The sequence below is a fragment of the Callorhinus ursinus genome, unplaced genomic scaffold (genome assembly GCF_003265705.2).
Source record: "Callorhinus ursinus isolate GAN/ISIS: 27379988/994484 unplaced genomic scaffold, GSC_fseal_2.0 scaffold24, whole genome shotgun sequence".
Classification (NCBI taxonomy): domain Eukaryota; kingdom Metazoa; phylum Chordata; class Mammalia; order Carnivora; family Otariidae; genus Callorhinus; species Callorhinus ursinus.
In genome coordinates this window covers 6,103,083-6,119,552 of record NW_027397086.1, presented here as the reverse complement: position 1 = coordinate 6,119,552, position 16,470 = coordinate 6,103,083, and the positions used below count along the sequence as shown (strand labels likewise).

Sequence of the window (16,470 nt, the reverse complement as noted above, 5' to 3'; positions counted from 1 at the left end):
GATTCACTGACTTTTTTTTTAGTCTTGCCTGCCATAAAACAAATAATTAAAAAGAATTCTCTTACAATAATGCTCTCTCTCTCACTCATGCATGCACACAGATACATGCATACACACCCATGCATGTTTTTCAGCTGGGAAATAGTAATTCCAATAGCTAGCTGTCTCTAAATAGCAAGTGTTTTGACCTTGTCAGTCAAAGGGTTAAAATTAAAAACAAGCTTTCTAAAGTGGGTTTATTGCCCTCTTACCACTCTCTTCTCAACCTCCTTTTCAGACCCAGCCAATCTGGTTTATTCCTCCCTTTCCTTCTGAAGAACTGGAGCTGAGGGGCTATAGGAATCACAATGAGAAATGTGAATGTATTTCACAAACTGTAAAGTGCCTTAGAAATGCAGAGCAATGTGCCAGAAAGAGCCTAAGTTTTCAAATCAGACTCATTTCTCAGGCCAATCACACAGTCACATGACAAAGATGGATGCTGTAAGGAACCCTAATAATATTTATTATAACAAGAGCCAGCATTTATTAAGAGCTGTTAAATAAGCCCTGGTAAATGTTTGTGTAAATTACCTCATTTAATTCTCACAATCACTATATGAGGCAGAATTCTATCATTACCCTAATATTATACATGAGAAAACTAAGGCTTATAAGGCTATAGTCATCTGCTCAAGCTCCCACAACCAAAGTGGAAGAGCAGAGCTCAAACTCATGTCTGACTCAAAAGCCCCTACTTTAAACACCAATGACTTCTTTCTCTGAAGTTCTTTTAAATGTAATCAATCTCTACTCTCCAAGACCTGAATCCCTCCCTCCCACCCTGACCTCGTCAAACACATCAAAAGCACTGCCTAAAGCAGTCTCCTACAAAAGGAGTGAATTCTGAAGAGTTGACCAAGGAGAAGTATTAGGGGACCAAGACTCTAGAGAACTTTGCCATTGTCAGCTGACTGCACGGCAGACAGTTACATGGTGCTCCTATGAATTCCTTTATCCTCTTTATTGAAATACCAAGTGTGGGGAAATAGCAAGTGTGGGGAAAACTATGAGAATAAATATGGTACTTATTAAATGAATGAAGCACTTTATCTTTTTAATCTTCTAATTCCATCTTGAGGCACTGATGATGGGAAAAAGTGCCTTGGACAAGCCCTGAAATTATGTATTTTTTAATAAGGAACCTCTTCTGAAAAAACTCAAGGTGGTGGCAGTTAGCTCTACCTAATAGTCCCTGTGCTGCAATATTTAGAGGGAACCATCTAAAACATAAAACAATCCATCAACATAATAGAAAGTAATTAACGTATAAAAAAAAAGTGACCAAAGGATTAAAAGTATTCATCACACATCAAGGCAAGCAATATTCCAAAGACCCAACATCTATTAAAAAGCAACTAGCAATAAACAAAGATCGTATCATACAGTTTTACTGCATGGCAATTTATGTGTTCCACAATATGGAATTGGAGAAACAGAGGCATAATTAGAGCACAAAGAAGTGGTCAACACAGAAATAGGGAAAATGGGTTAGCGCCATCTTTCTCAGTCACCCATGCATGGAATGAACACCCACTGAAACACCATGCTGGACTCTGAAGACAAAATCAAGTGAGATTCAATGCAGATAGACCCTCATCAAACTCACAGTCTGCTGAAGGGTCTACACTGTACTATGTGATAAAAGCTTTAAGAGGGGGAAAGTACAGGCTGTCATGAGAGCTCAGAAGCAACTCAGACTAAAAGGGGTTGGCAAAGGCCTAGATTAAAAAAAAAAATACCCTTCCATTCAACAGAATCATTAACCTAAGGAAAAGATACCATACCAATACACAAAAAATGAACAGGAGTTGTCTCTGAGACATGGGATTGAGTGATTTTAATTTTCTACTTTATATTTTTTTGCATTTTCTATGATGAACATATACTACTTTTACAATCAGCAACAAAATAGTAAATGTTACAATTATAAACAAAAAAGGATATAGAAAGAACCACCATACAGGGCTTAAGAGTTTTAGGTAAGATAAAGAGAGGATCAGTTTTCAAAATGTAGCCTATGTTATTAAGTCATCTGGCAAAATTTATTAAGAACACACTATGTGCCAGGTGCTGTGACAGGCTGTTGGAAAAAATAAGTTGAAAATATAACTCAGACACCTTCCTATGGCAGGCTAAATAATTTTTATTTTAAAAAAATAATAAGGGGCGCCTAGATGGCTCAGGTTGTGATCCCAGGGTCCTGAGATCAAGCCCTGTATCGGACTTCCTGCTCTGCGGGAAGCCTGCTTCTCCCTCTTCCACTCCCCCTGTTTGTGTTCCCTCTCTCACTGTGTCTCTCTCTGTCAAATAAATAAACAAAATCTTTAAAAAATAATAATAATAAAAAGTAAGAAACCTACAATGAGCTGACAAATTTGGAGCTGAACAACACTCTCCAGAGCAGCCTCTAAATCAAGGAATGCCCCCAATTCAGGTTTCAGAACAAAAAGAAAAGTACTCCCTGTAGCAAAACGATTCCTCGACACAAATGCAATTCATGAAGACCAACCAGACTCCAGAGTTCATGTCTCATGGCCTCTGCGTGACTTGATGGCTCCGCAAATGCGGGCCAGAGTCTCAAGCTCAACATGTCCAAGGCCGATTTTCTTCATCAGCTTGTCTCTTATTCCATGTTCCATCTCAGTTAGGGCTTTCCTCACCCACCCTGTCACTCAGGCTAGGGACCTTACTTAACTCCTCTGTCTCATCAGCCTCCAACTGCCTCTGAAATGTCTCTCAAATCCTTCCCAAACCTCAGCAGCACAGCCCTAGTGCAAGCTTCATCAGGCCTCCGTGAGACCACTGCATGCAGCAATCTCCCAACTATCTCCCTGTCTCTCAAATCTCTTCTCTCTTCCAAACTTGTTATCTCCCTCCATCGATCAATGTGGTTTGACTCAAATCACTGGCCCAGGCCAGTCACCAACTCAGAAAAAAGTATATAATATCTCTCCCCAGTGTCAGCATGCCTGTTTCTTAGCAGGGCATTTAGCACCCATCCCATTCTGGTCCCAGTGTATCACTGCTAGAGCAGACTGAATGGTAGTTAAGAGCACAAGACCTGGGGTCAGCCAGATCCAGGTTTGAATCCTACCTCTGCCACTTCCTTAGCCTCCTGACTTTAGACATCAGGCAAGTAACTACACCTCTCAGAACCTCTAATTCCTTACTTGGAAAAGCAAATAAGATGTATATAGAATGCCTGGCACATAGTCACTGAGCAAGAAATGTACCCCTTCTTCTGTCAATTTCAAATGTCTCTCTTCCAAGAAGGTAGAAGTCCAAATTCCCTCTGCTTTGTTCCCTAGAAGTTTAACTTGCACAGCCTTATGGTTTTAGTTTTTCTCTACCTACCCTCACCACCTCCTTCCCACCTTCTCATGCAAGTGTGAGTTATGCAAAGGGAAAAGCTGTGCCTCACTCATTTTGCATTCTCCTACGGTGTAGAATGTAGTAGGGGTATGGCATTAGCTTAATTAGCTTATTGAAGGATTCCTTAGAGTATCTTTCATAATGGACCCACCAGACCTAAAGACCTACCACTTCTCTCCTGCCCCAGGTAAACTGGCTATACCTCTTCTACTTCCCAGATCTTGTTCTTTAGGAATCCCCTTTCTTCTCTAAAACATATTCAGCACCTAATAACAAGCCTGACATATAGTAGTTACTTATACATACTGATGGAATAAATGATTAGTATTCTTTCAACACATGATTTTAAATACCTGCACATTATAGCATACAGAGGTACTATCAACCCATCCCTCCACTGTTAAATATGGACATTGTTTCTAATATTTCACTACTATAAATAACATTCCCATAAACATTCTCTTATATAAATGTTTGTGCACATATTCCTCAGAGTAGATCACTGGGTCAAAGAGTATGAATGTTTTGGGGCTTGCGATACATACTGATCAGTCTTTTGAAAACCATCTTTATGGCAATCATGAAACAGCAATATTATGAACCACAGATCATCCAATTAATAAGCAGTTCATAAAATGCAAAAGCTTAAAAATTTAAAATAACTTCAGTATATAGAATGTGAATTGATACAGAATTGAAATATATAGAATTTGAACATGATGATGAATTAAAACATTATATCTATAACCAGGTTTTCCCCATCTGATCTCATTAATTGAAATAGCATACAATTTGCTGCCTATCATAAAATTAATTTCAAAATTATGCACCTGATAGTTTCCAAAACAGGGAAAGCAAGAAGAACAGACAGTATTCAGTTCAAAATAATCTTGAATTAAGAAACATCCATATAAAGTGAATTAGCTGGGGGCACCTGGTGGCTCAGTCAGTTGAGCCTCTGACTCTAGATTTTGACTCAGGTCATGATCTCAGGGTTGTGAGATCAAGCCCCAGTGTTGGGCTCTGTGCTCAGTGTGGCGTCTGCTTGAGATTCTTCCTCTCCTTCTGCCCCTCCCTGCTGCTCCTGCTCTCTCTCTCTCTCAATAAATACATAAATAATTAATTAATTAAAATCTAAAAAAAAAAAGTGAGCTGAATTAAGTCTCAAGGACAGAAGGTTCAGTTAGCAGCAATACTTAACATCAAGGCTTGTCAATAATAAACAATATCAGATCTCAAAACTGTTGCTAAGTGTTCAATTTCTCTATCAAGGGAAAGAAACAGAAAGGATAGACAGCTTGGCTTCTGCAATTAAAGAGACAAAAAGCAGGCAACATTATTCCATTAGTCACAACTGCACAAGCAGATCATTATATGCAATTTTAATGCAGAAATAAATATATCAGTGTATGCAGACAATGTAATGATGCAAATTGATAAAAGGGTTATTTGTAGCCTTCAAAAGTTAAAACTCTCTTAAAGGAATGGCTGCAGTCCCATTTCACCAGTATCTTCCTCCCTAACTCCCACAGCAAGGATCAAAGGATGCCATATTCTACCAATTTATGGCCTAGTCTTTATTTTATTATTTATTATTATTTTTTAAGTAGGCTCCATGCCCAGTGTAGAGCTATAGTCTAGTCTTTAAAAATATGGTATCCACACTTCGTACAGAGGTCTGAAATCATCATTACCCTGATGATGATTAAGGGACTTTGTTTGTTCAGAGTAATGATTTTGAACAAAATCTGGCCTATAGTCTAAGCCAGGTTTAACTGGCTATGAGAAATAAAGAAGGTGTACATGGGGAGGGGGTAAAAAACGAACCCAAACACCAGACGGTAGCCTTTTACTATCAATAAAATGCTGGCTTTATGGGCTCAGAGAAAGAACTCACTTTTTCACATTCAAAATGGTAGCATTGAACTTATGAATAGATTTTGTATAAAATTCTATGACAAATCTATTCAGAGCTAGGGGCTTGGCTATGTAGTGCTATCTTAACCCTCAATAAATCTGGAATGTTTAAAGGCTATTAAATTAACATTTCCCTGATCTGGCACCTGTAGTCAGGTTAATTTGTCAAAAACATTTCTACAGTTTGTCACTGGACACTGTATTTTCTGACAAGTTAAGTTTAAAATAAAATTGACAAAATCTCATTAATTTCTTCTGAATCACCAACCTTGGTTCCATTAAGCTTTTATTATTAGGAATGTCAACTGTCACTCTTTCTTTAACAAGGTCAAGTTCTGATGTGGGTACTTCCAGGATCCTTATTATATTAATAGGAGCTAGTAAAGCAGTGCAGTGTGGTGGTTAAAAGCATTAAGTTGTGTAGTCAGAAAGACCTGGGTTCAATTCTCAGCAATGTCATTTATAGTGTGTCCTTGGGCAATTTTATTTAACCTCTCTGAGTCACTATTTCCACACAGAAATAGATTATAAAAGTTCCTCCTCATGGAGTTGTTGAAAGGATTCAATGATATACTGTGCATATTAAAAGCACTTACCACTGTGTCTAGTCCATACTGAATGCTCAAGAAATGTTGGCTGTTGATTAGGTTTCCTTCCCCCACCCTGCTTTTACATTCACAGACTTAAAAAACAAACACTTTATTGCCACTCATAGACTTTTAAAATGGCAAGGAATTTTTAAGACTTGTCCACTCTAAAACATTTTCACCAAATGGCTGATCTACAACCTCTCCTGAATACCTTTACTGATGAAGTCCTGCCACCTTCAGAGGCGATGCTTTGCTTCAGTCTCTAGGCAAACAGTTTTGATGGCTGAAACATGTTTCCGTCTATTGAGGTACACTCTGCAGATTTTACCCACTGATCTTAGTTCTAGCCCTCAGGACACTGAAACTAATCTACCTCCACTTCCACAGACACCCTTCATGTATCTGAGAGCCTCAAACAAAATAACTTCATTACTAAGTACCATGGAATGAGCCAGACTATTACTATAACACAGCATAGAAAATATCACTTCCATTGGTTTTTCTTAGGCTAGTGATTTTCATAATTTTTCTTTCGACAGCATCTATGGCAAATGTAAATCTATAGTCCTGGACCCAAAACAGGAAAGGGGGTTGTTGCTCTCAGGAAAGGTTTTCTCTATTAAAAATAAATCCTCCAAATTTTGATGCACTGACAGGGCCTTCTTCCACTTTTGAAAAAAATAAAATGCCTACAGCTCTTGGTTTAAACAATCTGTTATCAAGTGAAATTTGAGTAATAGCCTTGAATAATTCTTTTGTTTCAAGAAATCAACTTGTTCAAATACAGGTAAGACATTTTACAAAATGGGGAGGGGGGGAGGATGAAGGTAAAAAATGAAAGCCTACCCATAAACTGCATCAGGAATAACAACCAAAGTCTTATATTCAGAAAGCAGTTCCTGATACTGTCGGTTTTTACCGCTGTGGGTTATATTTGCTCGGTAACTCTTTGCAGAGTCTACAGAACTGGTCTGGACCATGGCCCTGCCAGCCTTGAGCTGTGCAAACTTGGGCAAGCCCATAACCTCTCTGAAAGTCAATTTCCTTAGCCATAAAACAGAAATGAGAATGGTAGGGTGTATAAAGTAAAAATAAAGCATGTGAACTGCAAACTGTTATACAGATGTCAGTTATTCATTATTGTTACCCAAGTTGTTAATCAGACCAGGCAGATCTTTAGATAAATCGTCCCTTCAAATAAACATAAAATTGAGAAGCAGAGGCAATAGGGAAAGGTCTCTATCTCAGTCATTAAGAGAGAAAAGCCATTGCACCCTCTTCTCATCTAGCCTGGGGATGGTTACAGCACATACCAGAAGGTGCTCTCACACAAGTACAATCCAGCCATCTTAAAGCATAATGGAATGTAAAGTGTCCACTTTGAATTTTCATAGCCATTGTGGGATTCTTTAGATCATTAATGTTACACAGCACTTTGCATTTAATTATACAAACAATGGCTTCTATAATGATGATAATATCAGGGAAAAGTAATTTGCACGAACTAAGCCCCATCACCTAGGGTAAGTATAGGGACCTCTTCATTATTAAATCATTTATATAATAAAATCAATATGCTTTAAAAGTAAAAATAGGTTTTTTAAAACCATAAAGAAGAGTTACATGTTTTAAACTCTATCAATTACCATAATATAATGAGTCTTTTTAAGATTTAATATCAACTTTTAAAATTAAAACTCAATGGAGAATGTATACTTGGCTCCATTACTAGATGATGTATCTCTAGAAAAGGTTACAGTACAGCTATAATCATTCTCCTAAATTATATGGAAAATTTGGTACAACCCTCCACTATGCCCAAGGACAATTTGATTCCTGAGATAGTGAAGTATTTTGAGAATATAAAATTGTATAAATATTGAAGGTCATAATTCAGGTGCATATATCCTATTCATTTCTTGTAGGGCTTTAGCTGATTAAATATTACAAAATATTAAACGTCAATATACACCTTAAAAATTTTATTGTGTCCTTAATTCTGAACAGTTTTTTAAAAACCCACAAATTTCTACACAGTAGTATGTTCATGACTAAGTGTTTTATCACTTTAAGATTCAATATTTCTTAATGATAGAATTCAAAAATTTTACTGAATCATTATTTAGTAAGTCATAAAAACCTCTTAAAATTAATCTTTCATGCACATCTAGCTTATCCAAAGTTAGAATTTAATTAGATGGCCTTGCCACAAATGGGCTTACTACTTTATTTGTTCAATCAGTATATGTCTCTTCAGTAATTATAATTAATTCAAATCCCTGACGCACCTCCTAGCAAACAATGTAAAAACATCAGACAAAATGGAAATAAATAGCTTTGCATTTCTCCAATTACGACATTCACTTTCATCCTCAAAATGCACATGTGAAATAACTGGGATAGGTGTTATTCTATATAGGAAAAGGCCACACAAAGAACCTATACCTCTGGTGACAAAGAAAGATGCTTGTCTGCAGCAGAAAATATATTATGTTTTTGACATTATGAAAATGATACAATGGCAAAGAGCCATTTGAGAAAGTTTGGTTTTAACAGTTTGCAAATACATGTTGAAATACAAACAGCAGCAAGAAAAAGAAGAGCTAAATTATTATTTATCTACATCTTTTTTTTTAAGATTTTACTTATTTATTTGACAGAGAGAGACAGTGAGAGAGGGAACACAAGCAGGGGGAGTGGGAGAGGGAGAAGCAGACTTCCCGCTGAACAGGGAGCCCGATGCGGGGCTCGATCCCAGGACCCTGGGATCATGACCTGAGCTGAAGGCAGATGCTTAACGACTGACCCACTCAGGTGCCCCAATTATTATGTATCTAGAACAACACTTCCTGTGGGAAAGAATCACTTCTAACTATACACAAAATTTACAATTGAGAAGCAGCCCAAAATGTCCGTCAGGCCTTTATCCCACATGTCCCTCAGATACAATGAAAGGAAAAGTGGTGGCAGAAAACTTCATTTTTATTCATTCACTCATTCATTCATTCATTCATTCATTCATTCATTCATTTTTGGAGAGAGGGAAGGAGACAGAGAGTGAGAGTGCGAGCAGGGGGAGGGTCAGAGGAGGGAGAGAGAATCTTAGGCAAGCTCCATGCTGAGCGTGGAGCCTGACATGAGGCTCGATCTCACAACCCTGAGACCATGACCTGAGCCAAACTCAAGAGTTGGATGCTTAACTGACTGAGCCACCCAGGCACCCCCCCCCGAAAACTTTATTTTTAAAACCGAGAGGACAACAGGATCCACTGGATAAAACTGTCAGCACTGAGTAGTTTAAAAAATAAAAGCCCTCTGTGAGTCACACTGCTCACAATTAGGTAATCAGCCTAGCCATACGAAGGAAAGCTAGCCAGCTACAGAGTGGACAGCCTTAGTGGGAGGTGGGACTAGGCATGAAGACCCCATTCCTCTGAACGCAGCCCCTTGTGCTGGCCACCACAGTGCTCTCTGCAAAGGGCAGGTCACAAGTACTGCCTGCCATTTGTTGGGACACCTACCAGGGTCCAAGTACTTTTCATACATTATCTAATTTAATGTGCCCAATAGTCCTATGAGGGTTGCTCACTCCCTTTTAAAGCTGAAGAATGAGAGATTCATGAAGTAGGCTGCTGCAAATCCCTCAACAAGTGGGGAACATCATGCTAACCTCGGTCTGTTCAACTCTAAAACCTTACCCCCTTGCTGAATTTTGTCCCAAAGAACTCTGGGACAGGCCCAGGTTATTTAGGGAAAGTCACAATGACTACTGGTTCATGTTGCAGCCACTGTTTCAGAACTGGGAGTCCTGGACGGTGGATTGGAAACAGCCTTCTGGCTGAGACCCACACGGAAGGTCTGAGCCACTCCTCCTGCTGCCCTGCCTGTCACATGCACATGATGCTCTGCAGAGACCACTGCTACTACAGAGGGACACTAGGGTACCTGCTTCCAGGAGCAGTTACCTCTTGTGTATACAGGCAAAAGGCAGAAACTATTTTGGATTTCCTTGCCTTTGGGCTCATAGAAGGGGCTCCATAAATCCTCACTGGCTATGTTTCAGAGGTAAAACACATGGCAACATTAGATCCACAAAGAGAAGGCAGAACCCTCTGCTCCAGTTTTCAAAAAGCAGTGGTCAAGTACCAAGTGAGGAGCCCCAGAGAATCCTTACTCCTGGATTAAAAGTCTTATCAGTAATTGTGAGGTGTATCTATTACTAAATGTGGCTACCCAGGTGGCAGTACCCAAATGTGCTCTGATGATGACAAAGGAGGGAAATAACAATGCGGTCCTTGGAGAGCCGGGCAAGCAGCGTATGACATCAACATGGCATCAAGCTCCAACACAAGCAAAAGGTCTGATGAGACAAAGGCTAATCTCAGGTTGCAATTCTCTGTGGAAATGGGCAGCCCAAGACCTGCTCACTTGCAGAAACTGACAAGGCACTCGGGTACCTGGGTCTCCTGGGTTTCTCCTCAGCCCCCTGGCATTATTTCCCTTGTGTTCATCCTGAGTCTTAGTCTAATCTCCTCTGAGGTCCTAACTAAACCAGACATAGGGAGAGTCGGGATTTTATCTTATTAAAATAGATATGGCTAATTTGTCTTTTCAAATTCATTTTAAATTAAATTGGATTTCCTCGGAAGGCTGGTAGGTCAGTTCCCCTGCTGTGAATGCAGGACAAAGGTTAATTGCACGCCCTTCACCAGCTCTTCTGCTCTCCTGGGCAGGCTCTGATAACCTGCCCCCGAGAGGTGGGGAAGGCTTTGGTTTATTGGGTGATAATGTTGCCATTAAAGCCATTTACCATTATGCCAAGAAACATTTTATTTTTTTTAACTAAATAACAAGATATGATAGCAATAACAAGAATGGAATGCAATTATGTTACCAACTGATGGTTACTTATTCTCACGCACAAAACCCAGAGAATAGGACTTAACCTATTTGCTTCCCTAAAAGGCCCCAATACATGCAAAAGTACACGCCCTCCCTACAACAAACTGTTTTCTGGTTCCAGTGTAAAATTCCATTAACATTTTCACTTAATTTATCTTATTTAAACTGTCTATGTTCATGAGACTTTAACCCAGTAATTCCCTGTTATACAAAGCATAACAAAGTATGAATATTTAAATACAATGTAAATAAAACACTTTATCAATTATATTTTTGTATTCTAAATTAGTGACTTCACTTAGCATGTCTGCCTTGCACAGCACCACACTATTTTTCAATTAAAGGTCCAGATGTTTCAAAGGCTCCAGTAGGCAACAGCAGTTATGAGAAATGCTTTATCTGCATTGTAATCATCACCACCACATCAGCTCCAGGCTGCATTAACATGCTCATGTTTTATTCGAGCTCCCTTTCTAACAGAGCAGGTAATTATACAACACAGCAGAGAAACACAAGCCTAAGAGCTGGACAATTTCTGTACAAGCACCCACCTGAGCAACACATTTTCATACATAATCTTAAAATTTGGGGGGGGGGGCTGCTTATTAGAAACAGTGACCATTCAGAATAATTTTTTAAAAATAAGAGTGAATCACACACATACCAAATTCGGCCTCAAATTCTCTCAAAGTGTAGGATACCTTGCACAGACACATTTATGTATACTGAAAACCAACTGGAAGTTTGTGTGTATAAAAACCACTATCATTTGTTACAATCTAAATCATTTCTACTCATTTTTAATGCCAGTGTTATCTCTTAAACAAATCAATTCTACCTTAATCTTTTTTTTTAAAGATTTTATTTATTCATTTGAGACACAGAGATACAGAGAGAGAGAGCATGAGCAGGGAGAGAGGCAGAGGGAGAAGGAGAAGCAGGCTCCCCGCTGAGCCAGGAGCCCGATGTGGGGCTCGATCCCAGGACCCTGGGATCATGACCTGAGCCAAAGGCAGATGCTTAACCATCTGAGCCACCCAGGTGCCCCTCTACCTTAATCTTGCTATCCAAAAACGACAATTCACCTGAGCTGAGACTGAGCAAGTATAGCAATTATCTCTGTACCTATTAGATAAAAAATAATATAAGGGCAGAACAAAATGCAATTCTGACGGCTGCAACAAAAATGCTATTGCATTTATTACTAAATTAAATTACTCCCTTTCCCCAAAATGGAAAAGAACACCCTATAAGAAACACTGTTAGGCTTAGTAAACATAGTATAATCTAATGGGAAAATATAGTTCCTCACTGTTAAGAAAAACTAACAAAATTCACTTTAAGTATAATTTTAAAAATTATTCTACACATATTTTTGTATTTTGAAATATTCCAAGAGGAGATGTCCTAATGAAGATGCTATTCAAAAGATAAATGCCTTTACAAACATTAAAACCTCTGACGGGTCAAATCCTGGCAGGTAACACTTCAGCATCTGAAAGCAGACAGCTTCCATTGCTTTCTGAAGGAACTTAGGTGGAACATTTTTAATACATCACCATGTCACTTTTTAATGTGCCCCAATCTATTAACCACATGGCAAACTAACAGGGATTTTTAAAATATGGGTTTTATGGTTTTGTGCTGGTGATTAATTAAATAAATAGCCACTGTTTCACAAATCATCCCTCTAATTAGTCTAAAACAGACACTGCGTTCACTGGTACTGCTGCCATCTGAAGCTCGCAGAAGGGCAGGAGTGGTGCGGCACGGTCGCATCTCTGCACCTTGGAGCCCACCGTGGCAGACTCCACGGCTGGCATCCCAGCCTGCCACCCAGAGGCAGAGGGGCCATCTCTGCAGGTGCTGCAGTCAGCTGGAATCTGATTCCAGCTGCTCAGAAAAGATGTACTCCTTAATTATTCTCCCTCACCCTAAAGGAAACAATGGAACAACAAAGGAATAAAAGTGCAACCTCCAGCTGCAAACAGACGAGGTTTCACCAACACAGTTCCTAGACTGAGTAAGAAAGTTGGTTTGGTTATCTAGTTTAGGAAAAACTGTGCAGCTAGGTCAAACAGGCTTTCCTTAGAACTCAAAATATGTCATTCTCTTAAACTCAGATATTAAGGAATTACTTCCAATTCCTATTATTTAAAAGACTGAGAAGGTCACTCTTTTAAAAGCTGATAGGAATTCAATCTAACTTGTTTTAAAATAGCATATTTTAAAAAAATGGTAATTCCTCTGAAAGCAAATTAAAATTAGAGGTAATTTTTAGTGCCAGAAAAAAAAAATCAAATGGGAATATCTCAAGAATCCAATTTTCTTCAGGAAATACATTAAGTAGTTTCTTAATCTTGGTATTTAAACTTCATTAGGTAGGTTTAGAGAAAGGAAGGGAGGAAGGAAAGAAGGAAGGAAGAAGACAGAAAGTGGGTGGGAGAAACAGAAGGAGGGAAGGAGGAATGAACAGAGGGAGGAAAGGAAGAAGGAAAAGAAAAGGGAGACAGGCAGGGGGAAAGGGACTGGGCAAGGAAATGGGAAAATTCAGTAGAGATAACACACCCAAGTGTGCTACAGAGTATTCTACAGAAAGGCTGTCCTCATTTCCCCTCTAGGAGACCCTTTCTAAGAATGGGAGGAAATGGGGTATAGTAAAAAAAATTTGGCCCCTGAAGCAAGATAAAGGGTCCTATGTTCTTGGCCCAAATCATATAATCCTGTTTAGCCTCAGTTTCCTTCCATACTATACAGGATTTTAGCCCCTACTCTATATAAATTATATAGGGACACTGAGATGCTGTGGCTAAAGCATCTAACATATTCCTTACACAGAACAGATGATCAATAAACAGCGGACATGATGGTGGCCAGGAGAAATGGGTTGAAGGCAGACCCTAAGTTACTTATTTTCACCCTACAGCACTTTTGTGAAAGAGCCTATGTAAGTACAGCCAACATTGCACATGCTATGTTCCAAATACAAGAGAGAGTGACAAAAGCACAAAATGTACATGAACACAGAACTACCACATATACTCACCATACTGAGCAAAACCCAAATCACCATCAACTAAGAAGAAATTTAATCTTTATTGGGCACAGAGATAGGGGAGGGTGTTTCTCAGACTGTTTATGTGGAAGAAATTAGAGGGAAAATGAATGAGCTTTCTGAACATGTGGAGAAAAAGGAAGCCTCTTGCACTGTTGGTGTGAGTGCAAGCTGGTGCAGCCACTGTGGGAAACAGCGTGAAGGGTCTTCAAAAAGTTAAAAATAAAACTACCCTACATTCCAGCAATTGCACTACTGAGTATTTACCCAAAGAATACAAAAACACTAATTCAAAGGGATACATGCACCCCTATGTTTATAGCAGCGTTATCTACATTATCTACAACAGCCAAGAAAATGGAAATAGCCCAATGGTCCATCAACTGAAGAATGGATAAAGAAGATGTGGCGTGTGCGTGTGCGTGCGTGTGTGTGTGTGTGTGTGTGTGTGTGTGTGTGTTTTAAGTATACGTTAGTTGCCTGCCTATTTTGATAGGAGTATAATTCATTGCATTCTTGAGAACCTTCACTTGTTTTTCCAGTTCATGCCTACTTACTGTCTCAGTCACTATAGTATTAGGAGAAACCATGTGGAATTGCCATTTTTGTAGGTTATAAACCATGACTGTCAGCAGTTTCATGTGCTTCAACTTAATGTAAGAGAAACTATTTGAGAGTCTAATATATGCCAGAGTGCCTACTATGCTAATTCATTCATTCTTCCCAGCTTCCCTATAAAATATACATTACTTTCACCGTTTTGGGAAGGAGAAACTGAGGCTCTCAGAGATGAACAAACATGCCTGAATTTACACAGCTAGTAAGTAGTGAAGCCAGATTTCAAGCCAGATCTTGTTGAATCCAAAGCTCAATCATTTTCTTTTTTTCAAAGTTTTTATTTTAATTCCAGGTAGTTAACATACAGTGTTATTTTAGTTTTAGGTGTACAATGTAGTGATTCAACACTTCCATACATCACCCGATGCTCATCTTGACAAGTGCACTCCTTAATCCCCATCACCTATTTCAGCCATTCCCCCCACTCACCTCCCCCCCTCTGGTAACCATCAGTTTGTTCTCTATAGTTAAAAGTCTGTTTCTTGCTTTGTCTCTCTCTTTTTTTCCTTTGTGCTCGTTCATTTTGTTTCTTAAATTCCACATATGAGTAAAATCATATGGTGTTTGTCTTTCTCTGACTGACTTATTTGGCTTATCATAATACTCTCTAGCTCCATTTAATTCATTGCAAATGACAAGATTTCACTCTTTTTTTATTGCTGAATAATATTCCATTGTGTCTGTGTATGTGTGTGTGTTTTAAGCAGGGCTTGAATGCACGACTCATGAGATCAAAACCTGAGGTGAAATCAAGAGTTGGACACTTAACTGACTGAGCCACCCAGGCACCCCATAAAAAGAGTTTTTTAAGACTGGCTCATGATCCCAATAATATAACAGCTAGTATTTATTAAATACTTACAACAGGGCAAATACTATCCCATATATTTGATGTCTATAATACTAGCTTAGGTAATCCCAGAAGAACTCTGTGAAACAGATTCAACTCTTCTCCCCATTTTACAGAAGAAATGGAAGCCTAAAGAAATGAAGTAACTTGCTCAATGTCACACAGCTGATAAAGCCATGATGTCAACCTGGAGTTAACTTTTGAGCGCGAAGTCTTACTCACCACTTAAAATTGCCTCTGAACACTGCAAAGCTGCTTGTTTTGCTTTTAATAAAATTACGGGTGGACAAGGGACTAGAATAGGCATTTCTCCAAAGAAGACATATAAATGGCCAATAAACACATGAAAAGATGCTCAATGTCACTACTTAGAAGGAAAATGCAAGTAAAAACTACAATGAGATAGCAATTTACACCCATCAGGATGGCTACTATCAAAAAACCCCAGAAAACTGCAAGTTGGTGAGGATGTGGAGAAACTGGAAACCTTGTGCACTATTGGTGGAAAAGTAAAATGGTATGGAGGTTCCTCAAAAAATTAAAAATAGAATTACCAAAGGACCCAGCAACTCCTCTTCTGGAAGTATATCCAAAAGAACTGAAAGCAGGGTCTTGAAGAGGTATGTGTACACTCATGTTCCCTGCAGCATTCTTAACAAGAGCTAAAACATGAAAATAACCCAAGTGTCCATTGACAGATGAACGGATAAGCAAAATACGGTATATACATATGATGTAATGTTTCTCAGCCTTAATAAGTAGGGAAATTCTGCAATATGCTACAACATGGATGAAACTTGAGGATTATGCTAGGTGAAATAAACCAGTCACAAAAAGACAAATAATTGTATGATTCCACTTATATGAGATACTTAGAGTAGTCAAGATCACAGAGACAGAAAGTAGAATGGTAGCTGCCAGGGGCTGGGATGAAGGAGGAAAGGAGAGTTATTGTTTAATGGATATAGAGTTTCAGTTTTACAAGATGAAAAGAGTTATGGAGACGGATGGTAGTGATGATCGCACAGTAGTCACCCCTTACCAGCAGTTTCACTTTCTACAGTTTCAGTTACCTGTGGTGAACTGGGATCCAAAAGCAGATGAATTCTCCTTCTGAAACACTG

At 38.9% G+C, this 16,470-nt stretch overlaps 1 protein-coding gene across 7 annotated transcripts in view; it reads right to left on the bottom strand.

Moving 5' to 3' along the window:
* MAPKAP1 (MAPK associated protein 1) overlaps positions 1-16,470 on the bottom strand; it is a 231,990-nt gene that overhangs the window by 130,381 nt on the left and 85,139 nt on the right. The window lies entirely within an intron of this gene.